Below are 11,864 nucleotides of genomic sequence, written 5' to 3' on the forward strand. Positions count from 1 at the left end.
TCCATTGTATTATAAAAATGATGTGCCAAGGTTTGCCTTTAGGATGTTTACATTTGCTTGATGGTTTGTATGGTGCAGGACAGAAACTTTGGCTGTAGTGCGCTATTTTAAATTTTTTGCTGGAATGTCAAATGGTTCTGATTCTTTTTGCACTGTCTTCCTATACAAATTTTTTATTTTCCATAATTTTGGTAGAATTTTTCAAGTATCAGAAGTATGGTGAATGTTCAGATTATTACAGACTGTTCTGTTTTAGACAAATTCTGTTTTTGATGCATAGTTTGCTTGTTTTGATGAAACTATTGATTCATATCAGTGGATTTAGCCATGAAAAAGTTATATTACAGTAGACACAATGCAAAAACAAAATATGAATTGGTTTGCAGCAGTACTTAGAATAGTGATTTGCTTTATTATACTAACGGATCTTACCGAGTTTTCTGTTGAAGTTTTGTGTGGATGAAGTGTTCGATGATCGAGAAGGTCTCGATGTGAGAAGAAGGAAGAGAGGCAAGAGATCAATCTTGGGGATTCCCGAGGCACCCCAAGTAAATCTTCAAGGAGACTCAAGCGTCTAAGCTTGGGGATGCCCCGGAAGGCATCCCCTCTTTCTTCAACAAGTATCGGTATATTTTTGGATTCGTTTCGTTCATGCGATATGTGCAATCTTGGAGCGTCTTTTGCATTTAGTTTTCATTTTTACTTTATGCACCATGCTGGTATGAGAGAGTCCTTGGTTTATTTATAGAATGCTCTATGCACTTCACTTATATCTTTTGAGTATGGCTTTATAGAATGCTTCATGTGCTTCACTTATATCATTTGAAGCTTGGATTGCCTGTTTCTCTTTACATAGACAACCGCCATTTGTAGAATGCTCTTTTGCTTCACTTATATTTGTTAGAGCGTGGGCATATCTTTTGTAGAAAGAATTAAACTCTCTTGCTTCACTTATATCTATTTAGAGAGATGACAGGAATTGGTCATTCACATGGTTAGTCATAAAATCTTACATAAAACTTGTAGATCACTGAATATGATATGTTTGATTCCTTGCAATAGTTTTGCGATATAAAGATGGTGATATTAGAGTCATGCTAGTGGGTAGTTGTGGATTAGTAGAAATACTTGTGTTGAGGTTTGTGATTCCCGTAGCATGCACGTATGGTGAAACGTTATGTGATGAAGTCGGAGCATGAATTATTTGTTGATTGTCTTCCTTATGAGTGGCGGTCGGGGACGAGCGATGGTCTTTTCCTACCAATCTATCCCCCTAGGAGCATGCGCGTAGTACTTTGTTTCTATAGCTAATAGACTTTTGCAATAAGTATGTGAGTTCTTTATGACTAATGTTGAGTCCATGGATTATACGCACTCTCACCCTTCCACCATTGCTAGCCTCTCTAGTACCTCGCAACTTTCGCCGGTACCATAAACCCACCATATACCTTCCTCAAAACAGCCACCATACCTACCTATCATGTCATTTCCATAGCCATTCCGAGATATATTGCCATGCAACTTCCATCATCATCATATACATGACTTGAGCATTCATTGCCATATTACTTTGCATGATCGTCAGATAGCTAGCATGATGTTTTCATGGCTTGTCCATTTTTTTGATGTCATTGCTACGCTAGATCATTGCACATCCCGGTACACCGCCGGAGGCATTCATATAGAGTCATATCTTTGTTCTAGTATCAATTTGTAATATTGAGTTGTAAGTAAATAAAAGTGTGATGATCATCATTATTAGAGCATTGCCCCAGTGAGGAAAGGATGATGGAGACTATGATTCCCCCATAAGTCGGGATGAGACTCCGGACTTTACAAAGAAATAAAAGAGGCCAAAGAAGCCCAAATAAAAAAAAGGCCAAAGAAGCCCACCAAAAAAATAAAAAATAAGAACAAAAAAATGTGAGAAAAAGAGAGAAGGGGCAGTGCTACTATCCTTTTTCCACACTTGTGCTTCAAAGTAGCACCATGTTCTTCATATAGAGAGTCTCTTGGGTTATCACTTTCATATACTAGTGCGAATTTTCATTATAGAACTTGGCTTGTATATTCCGATGATGGGCTTCCTCAAATGCCCGAGGTCTTCATGAGCAAGCAAGTTGGATGCACACCCACTTAGTTTCAGTTGGAGCTTTCATACACTTATAGCTCTAGTGCATCCGTTGCATGGCAATCCCTACTCACTCACATTGATATCTATTGATGGGCATCTCCATAGCCCGTTGATACGCCTAGTTGATGTGAGACTATCTTCTCCTTTTTGTCTTCTCCACAACCACCATTCTATTTCACCCATAGTGCTATATCCATGGCTCACACTCATGTATTGCGTGAAAGTTGAAAAGGTTTGAGAACATCAAAAGTATGAAACAATTGCTTGGCTTGTCATCGGGGTTGTGCATGATGTGAATATTTTGTGTGGTGAAGATGGAGCATAGCCAGACTATATGATTTTGTAGGGATAACTTTCTTTGGCCATGTTATTTTGAAAAGACATGATTGCTTTATTAGTAGGCTTGAAGTATTATTGTTTTTATGTCAAATGATAGACTATTGGTTTGAATCACTCATATCTTAATATTCATGCCATGATTAGACTACATGATCAAGATTATGCTAGGTAGCATTCCACATCAAAAATTATCTTTTTTATCATTTACCTACTCGAGGACGAGCATGAATTAAGCTTGGGGATGCTGATACGTCTCTGTCGTATCTATAATTTTTGATTGTTCCATGCCAATATTCTACAACTTTCATATACTTTTGGCAACTTTTTATACTATTTTTGGGACTAACATATTGATCCAGTGCCCAGTGCCAGTTCTTGTTTGTTGCATGTTTTTTGTTTCGCAGAATATCCATATCAAACGGAGTCCAAACGGGATAAAAACTGACGGAGATTTTTTTTGGAATATATATGATTTTTGGGAAGAAAAATCCACGCGAGACGGTGCCCGAGGTGGCCACGAGGCAGGGGGCGTGCCTGCCCCCTTGGGCGCGCCCCTGACCCTCGTGGGCCACCCGTAAGGCGGTTGGTGCCCTTCTTTCGCCGCAAGAAAGCTAATTTCCGGATAGAGATCGTGTTAAAATTTCAGCCCAATCGAAGTTACGGATCTCCGGGAATATAAGAAACGGTGAAAGGGAAGAATCTGAGAACGCAGAAACAGAGAGAGACAGATCCAATCTCGGAGGGGCTCTCGCCCCTCCCATGCCATGGAGGCCAAGGACCAGAGGGGAAACCCTCCTCCCATCTAGGGAGGAGGTCAAGGAAGAAGAAGACGAAGGGGCCCCCTCTCCCCTTATCTTCCAGTGGCGCCGGAACGCTGCCGTGGCCATCATCATCATCACCGCGATCTACACCAACACCTCCGCCATCTTCACTGTAGCGACCAGACCTCAAACGGTCCAATCTCTGTGTACGGTGTCATCCCTAGATCAGTAATGCTGACACCACACAGTACTTGAAGGATTTATAACAGAGTAGCAATCACACACTTATTACATCGAGTGTCTCAATAGAGAACTTATTACAATAAATATGGCTTAAGGCCATCTAATAACGATTACAGCGGAAGGCTTGGAAGATAAGTGAGTCCATCAACTCCAACGGCATCACTGAGTATAGAACCACGACCTAAAACTCCTTAATCATCGTCTGAAAAGTCTGCAACATTAACGTTGCAGCCCGAAAACGGGTCAGCACATGGAATATGCTGGCAAGGTAACACATAGAGAGTAATGGAATGAAACAGCTATACTATATGCATATTTGGCTGGTGGAAAGCTCTATGGTTACAGTTTTGCGAAAAGCCAATTTTTCCTTACTGCAAAGGAATAAATTTATTTAACTATCATGGTGGTTGTTAAACATTGAGAATGGTTGACAGCATTCTCAATCCCAATTAAACATCATTAAACAAACCCGTCAAACTTAATTTTATAGTAACATGTTGGGATTCACATGATAATCCAAGTACTAGATACTCAAGATGTCCATAACCGGGGACACGACTAACCATGATTAGTTTATACACTCTGCAGAGGTTTGCGCACTTTTCCCCACAAGACTCGATCTCCTCCGTTGGATTTCTCGCACTACAGGATGTTTGAGAAACGGATGACCGAGACATAGTCTTTCAGAAGCGCTAGCACCTTATGATCGGGTAGACCGTACCACCTACATCCCATACATTTGCTAGTCTACCACTGTAAGAGTTCGCACGACTTAGTCAACTATGCTAGAGCCCATAATAGCTTGTGGCTGCACACGGAAGTTTCTAGCATGAATAATCTCATGATCTCTTTGAGCCTGGGTGGCGGTCCAAAAGAAAACAGGCAATCCTGGAATACCCAGGTACCTCAATCCACCCAGATGTGTATTTAAGTTGCCACCTTAGATAAACCATTGATTTAAAATAAATCTCACATCTGTCATGGATATCACTCACCCAATCCACGTCTACTAGCATAGCATAGCAATAGTAAGCAAACGTAGAAGTAACTCCCAAGGTTTGATAATAAACAGGTAATAGGTACTACCTCAACTACTTCCCAAACCCACAATTTAATTTGATCCTAATCATGCAATGTGTAGAGATTGATCTAATGCAATAAAACTGAGTAGTAGAAGGTATGATCAAAGTGTTACTTGCCTTGCTGATGATCCGGGAAACCTAGTGATTTGAAGTAACAAGCGGCGCACTCCGGGTACTCTATCGCAAACAAACAAGCATACAATAAGTACTCAACCAGAAAGTTCAACTTAAGAACTCCGGTTGGCAAAAAAAAAATCAAATCGAACGAAGCAACGAAAGACAAACGGTAAAAGAAAAAGGCTTCGATTACTATTCTGGATCTAGAGCAATTTTTACAGAAACAAAAACTTGTTTAAGTTAGTTAAACGGAAAGAGGGTTTCGAGACGAAACTCCAGGCGCTTGAATCGCCTGATTCCGATAAACGAGCGAAAAGTTATACTAAAATGAAAATCGGATCAGAAATCGCGATCAGAAATAATCGCGGAAAATCCGAGAAAAAGAAAAACAATGAACAGATTAACGAAAGAACGTTCGTTAACTGGATCTAAACGACGAACACGTTCTTTAAAACGAACAAACGAGCGAACGCTCACTAAATAGACTAAACCAAAAATAAAACCGATCTAATAAAAAAACAAAATCTAAAAAATAAACCGCGACTTTTTTTTAAAAAACGGGCGGTTTTCTAAAGAAAACCGCCGGCGACGGTGGCTACCTCGGGCGGCGGGGTGGCTCCGGCGAGCGGGCGAGGCGGCGGCGGCGGCTCCGGCGAGCAGCGCGGGTGGCGAGGCAGCGGCGCGGCGGCGGCGAGGCGGCGGGGCGGCGGCGGCGAGGCGGCGGGGCGGCGCGGGCGGCGGCGGCGGCGGCTAGGGTTAGGGTTAGGGCGCAGGTGGGCTGGTGCGCTGCGGCGGGGCTCGGGCGGCGCTATTTAAAGGCTGCCCCGGGCGGAGTCCCGCTCGGGTACGGCCTGAAGTCATTTTGGATTTTTTTAAATTAATTCCGCGCAGAAAAACAAATAAAATAAATACTAAACGAACTCCAAAAATCCCGAAATAAATTTTCCCCGGCTTCTAAAATCAAGCCGCACAAGATGAACATTTATTTGGAGCCTAAATACAATTTTTAAAAACGCGCATTTTTCCTAAATTCAGAAAAAATAGCAAATAAAACCAAATAAAATCTTATTTGATTTTTTTATTAAATCCTCAATATTTCTTTATTTTGGGAAAGTCATTTTATTCCCTCTCTCATATTTTTGTAATAGAAATTATTGAAGATAAAATAAATAAAATCAAATGATCCTATTTTCAAAATTTGAGACAACTCAAATATGAAAATAACAAAATCCCCAACTCTCTCCGAGGGTCCTTGAGTTGCGAAAAATTTCTAGGATCAACCAAAATGCAATAAATATGATATGCAATGATGATCTAGTGTATAACATTCCAAGTTGAAATTTTGGGATGTTAGATTCACCAACATCTCCACCACCTTCCCCCTCTATCTACAGCGGTCCGCTCTCCCGCAACCCGCTGTACCCTCTACTTTAACATGGTGCTTTATGCTTCTTATTATTATCCAATGATGTGTTGCCATCCTATGATGTCTGAGTAGATTTTCGTTGTCCTATCGGTGGTTGATGAATTGCTATGATTGATTTAATTTGCTTGTGGTTATGTTGCTGTCCTTTGGTGCCCATCATATGATTGCGCGCGTGGATCACACCCTAGGGTTAGTTGTATGTTGATAGGGCTATGTATTGGAGGGCAAGAGTGACAGAAACTTCAACCTAGTATAGAAATTGATGCATACGGGATTGAAGGGGGGGGCAATATATCTTAATGCGGGTTTTACATTAATAAACGTTAGTAGTTGCGGATGCTTGCTAATAGTTCCAATCATAAGTGCATAGAATTCCAAGTCAGGGATGACATGCTAGCAGTGGCCTCTCCCACATAATACTTGCTATCGGTCTAGTAAGGTAGTCAATTGCTTAGGGGCAATTTCGCAACTCCTACCATCACTTTTCCACACTCGCTATATTTACTTTATTGTTTCTTTATCTAAACAGCCCCTACTTTTTATTTACGTACTCTTTATTATCTTGCAAACCTATCCAACAACACCTACAGAGTACTTCTAGTTTCATACTTGTTCTAGGTAAAGCGAACGGCAAGCTTGCGTAGAGTTGTATCGGTGGTCGATAGAATTTGAGGGAATATTTGTTCTACCTTTAGCTCCTCGTTGGGTTCGACACTCTTACTTCTCGAAAACTGTTGCGATCCCCTATACTTGTGGGTTATCACCCCTCCACCCACTCTTCATTCGTGGAGAAAGCTATTAGAACGTGCCTACACTTCTACCATTCATTTTCTGAGAGAGAACCACCTACTCATGTGTTGAGACCTAGATATTCCATTCCAACTACAAGAATCTTGATCTCTAGCCTTCCCCAAATTGCTTTCCACTCAAATCATATTTCCACCAAATCCAACTCTGTGAGAGAGAGTTGAGTGTTGGGGAGACCATCATTTGAAGCACAAGAGCAAGGAGTTCATCATCAACACACCATCTATTACCTTTTGGAGAGTGGTGTCTCCTAGATTGGTTAGGTGTCACTTGGGAGCCTCTGTCAAGATTGTGGAGTTGAACCAAGGAGTTTGTACGGGTAAGGAGATCGCCTACTTCGTGAAGATCTACCCAAGTGAGGCAAGTCCTTCATGGGTGATGGCCATGGTGGGATAGACAAGGTTGCTTCTTCATGGATCCTTCATGGGTGGAGCCCTCCGTGGACTCGCGCAACAGTTACCCTTCGTGGGTTGAAGTCTCCATCAACGTGGATGTACGATAGCACCACTTATCGGAAGCATGCCAAAAATCTCCGTGTCTCCAATTGCGTTTGCACACTCCAATCCCATCCCTTTACTTTCTTGCAAGTTACATGCTTTACTTTCCACTGCTCATATACTCTTGTCATGCTTGCTTGAAATGTATTGTGAATGTTTAAACTTGTGCTAAAAAACTCCACCTTAACTTAAAGAAATTAAAAACTGCTACTTTCCTTTGTTGAGGGTCTAATCATCCCCTCTAGACACCTCTTCTCGATCCTACAATTGGTATCAGAGCATTGGTCTCCATTGATTTGGTTTAATCACCATTGGAGGAAGATGGATGAGTCTACATTGGGGAGTCTTAGACATAGAGTGCCTATACTTGATGGAGAGTTTTTTCATGAGTGGAAAATTGAGATGTTTGAGATTTTCAATGAATATCGCTTGAGCAAGTACATTACTACTCCTTGTGTGCGCCTTGTTGACCCCTTGCATCCTACCCTTGATGGGTCTATTGACATGATTCGCAACCTTAGAACCATCAATCTTATTACTAGAGGTTTGCCTAGAAATTTGTTCGGTTGCTTGCCTACTCTTGATTGTGCCTACACTATATGGAGATTTCTTGAGGAACCATTTCCTAAATATTCCTTGCAAGTCTTAGATGAGATTCTTCATAAGTCTATTGCCTTGAGTAAGATAAATTCCAATGATCCTAAGTCTGGTGATTGTCTATTTGAGCTTACTAACCTCATGCGTGCCAAAGGAGATGTTGGAATCATTAGCAATATCCTCTCCGAAGCCATTAGAATTCATAAAGATGAACATTGTGATGATCGCCTATCTAATGAATCACTCTCTCTAGGAATTGATCAATCACAAGACGATGTTGAACATGGATACTATGATGACGATGATGATAGTGACTTTGATCTCGATGAGTCTATGAGACACTTTGGTCTTATGGCTAATCTTCGCAGCTACATGGCTGGAGGAAAGGAATGTGTTCTTGATAGTGGATGTACCGATCACATGACCGGAGACAAGGACATGTTTCGTGAGCTTGCTGAAAACAACGGCCCTCGAAAGTATATTACCTTTGGTGACAACTCAAAGGGTAAGGTGGTTGGCCTTGGTAAGGGGCCATCTCACGTGATAGCTCCATACAAAATGTTATGCTCGTTGAATCCCTTGGCTATAATTTACTTTCCGTATCTAGACTTGCTGACTTTGGCTTCAATGTCCTATTTACTGAAGTAGATTGCCAAGTGTTTCGTAGAGATAATCATAATATGGTCTTTACCGGTATTCGTAGAGGTGATTTATACATTGTTGATTTCACTAAAAAGGCTCAACCTAGAACTTGCTTAATTGCTAAATCTTCTAAAGGTTGTTTATGACATAGAAGGTTAGGTCATGTGGGCATGCGAAATCTTGATAAGCTTATTAAAGGTGATCATATCCTTGGAGTGAAAGATGTTATGTTTGATAAGGATAGATTGTGCAGTGCTTGTCAAGCAGGAAAACAAGTTGGGGGAAGTCACCCCATGAAGAACATCATGACCACGAGAAGACCACTCAATCTACTTCATATGGATCTCTTTGGTCCCAATGTCTATAAAAGTCTCGGTGGAAACTCATTTGGTCTGGTCATAGTAGATGATTTTCCAAGATTTACGTGGGTGTTCTTTCTTGATGATAAATTGCAGGTCCAAAAGATCTTCAAGAACTTCGCTAGGAAGGCCCAAAATCAATTTGAAGTGAAGATCAAGAAGGTTCGCAGCAACAACGGAACGGAGTTCAAGAACACAAATGTGGATACCTTTCTTGACGAAGAAGGGATTTCACACGAGTTCTTGGCTACATACACACCTCAACAAAATGGAGTTGTTGAGAGGAAGAACCAGACTCTTATTGAGATGGCAAGAACGATCTTGATGAGTACAAGAAGCCAAAACACTTTTGGGTGGAAGCGGTTGAGACAACTTGTCATGCAACAAATCGCTTGTATCTTCACAAGCTACTCGGCAAGACGGCATACGAGCTTCTCACCGGTAACAAACCCCAAGTTGGATACTTTTGAGTATTCGGCTCAAAGTGTTATATTCTTGATAAGCATCATCGTTCTAAATTTGCTCCTAAATCTCATGAGAGTTTCCTACTCGGTTATGGCTCAAACTCTCACACCTATCGTGTCTACAACAATTTCACCCAAAAGGTTGAAGAGACGGTAGATGTGAAGTTTGATGAATCTAACGACTCACAAGTGGAGCAATTGCCAATTGATGTAGAAGACAAAGTTCCTTCGGAAGCAATCCAAGACCTTCTGTTGGCAAGATTCGTCCAACAGAGGTGAAGGAGAGTACCTCGTCTATCCAAGTGGAAGCTTCTACCTCACGACAAGGTGAACCAAGAGTTGACACGGAGGCATCCACAAGTGGGACACGCCAAGATGAAGAAAACGAGGAAGTACACCAAGATGAACCTCATCAACCTCCTTCTCCACCTCGACAAGAGAATGACAATGTCAACAATGAAGAAGGCCAAGAAGAAGAACAAGGTGATGAAGAAGATGTTCCACCTCGACCCAAACAAAAGCTCTCACGAGTTCGAGCAAGAGTCTCAAGAGACCACCCCATCGAGCAAATCTTCAATGATATCCAAACCGGGAGAATCCCTTTCTCTAAAACTTGTTTGGCAAATTTTTGTGAACATTATTCATTCATCTCTAGCATTGAACCTATGAAGGTTGAAGAAGCATTGGAAGATCCGGATTGTATAAATGCCATGCATGAAGAGCTACACAACTTTCAGAGGAACCAAGTGTGGACATTGGTCGAGAAGCCCGACAACAACCACAACATCATCGGTACCAAATGGGTGTTTCACAACAAGCAAGACGAAGATGGACAAGTCGTTCGCAAAAAAGCACGTCTCGTCGCCCAAGGCTACACACAAGTCGAAGGTATGGACTATGGTAAGACATATGCCCCCGTTGCTAAACTTGAGTCCATCCGCATCTTACTTGCCTATGCAAATCACCATGATATTACCCTGTACCAAATGGACATTAAAAGTGCCTTTCTAAATGGTGAAATTGAGGAGGAATTTTATGTTAAACAACCTCCCGGCTTTGTTAATCCTAAGAAACCCGACCATGTTTACAAACTTCACAAAGCTCTTTATGGTCTTAAACAAGCTCCTAGAGCGTTGTATAAATGCTTGACCAAGTTCCTTATTGAAAAAGGCTTTGAGATTGGAAAAATTGATTCTACTCTTTTTACTAAAAGGGTTAATGGTGAATTATTTGTGTGCCAAATTTATGTTGATGATATCATGTTTGGTTCGACTAACCCTCATTTTAGCGAAAAGTTTGGAAAGCTAATGTCGGAGAAATTTGAGATGTCTATGATGAGTGAACTCAAGTTCTTACTTGGTTTGCAAATCAAGCAAACTAAGGAGGGTACCTTTGTTTCCCAAACAAAGTATACCAAGGACTTACTCAAGAAGTTCAACATGCAATAATGAAAAGGTATGAATACACCCATGCCTACTAGTGGACATCTTGACTTGACCAAGGATGGCGAGCCAGTTGACCAAAAGGTTTATCGCTCTATGATTGGTTCATTGTTATATCTATGTGCCTCCCGTCCCATATAATGCTAAGTGTGTGCATGTGTGCATGATATCAAGCGCCCCCAAAGAATGTCATCTTAAGGCTGTGAAAAGGATAGTGAGATACTTAATTCATACACCAAATTTTGGCATTTGGTATCCCAAGAGGTCTTCTTTTGATCTTGTTGGCTATTCCGACTCAGACTATGCCGGAGACAAGGTTGATAGAAAGTCCACATCGGGTACTTGTTAATTTCTTGGTAGATCTCTTGTATCTTGGTCCTCCAAGAAACAAAACTCGGTATCCTTATCTACCGTCGAAGCAGAATACATTGCTGCCGGTTCATGTTGTGCTCAATTACTTTGGATGACCCAAACTCTTAAAGATTATGGGATCTATGTGAAACATGTTCCATTGCATTGTGACACTGAAAGTGCTATTAAGATTGCTCACAATCCCGTGCAACATTCTCGAACTAATTATATTGAAGTTCGTCATCATTTCATTCGAGATCATGTTGCAGAAGAGGACACTGATCTTAAGCATGTTCGTACCGATAAGCAATTGGCAGATATATTCACCAAACCGCTTGATGAGAAAGTATTTTTTCCGTTTGAGAGGTGAATTGAACATCATTGGTGCTTCGAACTTGGAGTAGAAACTCCATTTGGATACATGCAAGGCATGAGCCTTTGGCTAATCCTTGATATTTCTCTTATGATGATGATTATATGTCTTGGATATATTTGCACCCTTGCACGCTATCTAACCCTTGTAGGTACTTGGATGAATCAAATCTATGATATTGCAAATCACTCACATCTTGAGCAATCTCTACATCACCAAGTCTCTACAAC

The sequence above is a fragment of the Triticum urartu genome, chromosome 2 (assembly GCF_003073215.2).
Source record: "Triticum urartu cultivar G1812 chromosome 2, Tu2.1, whole genome shotgun sequence".
Lineage (NCBI taxonomy): Eukaryota > Viridiplantae > Streptophyta > Magnoliopsida > Poales > Poaceae > Triticum > Triticum urartu.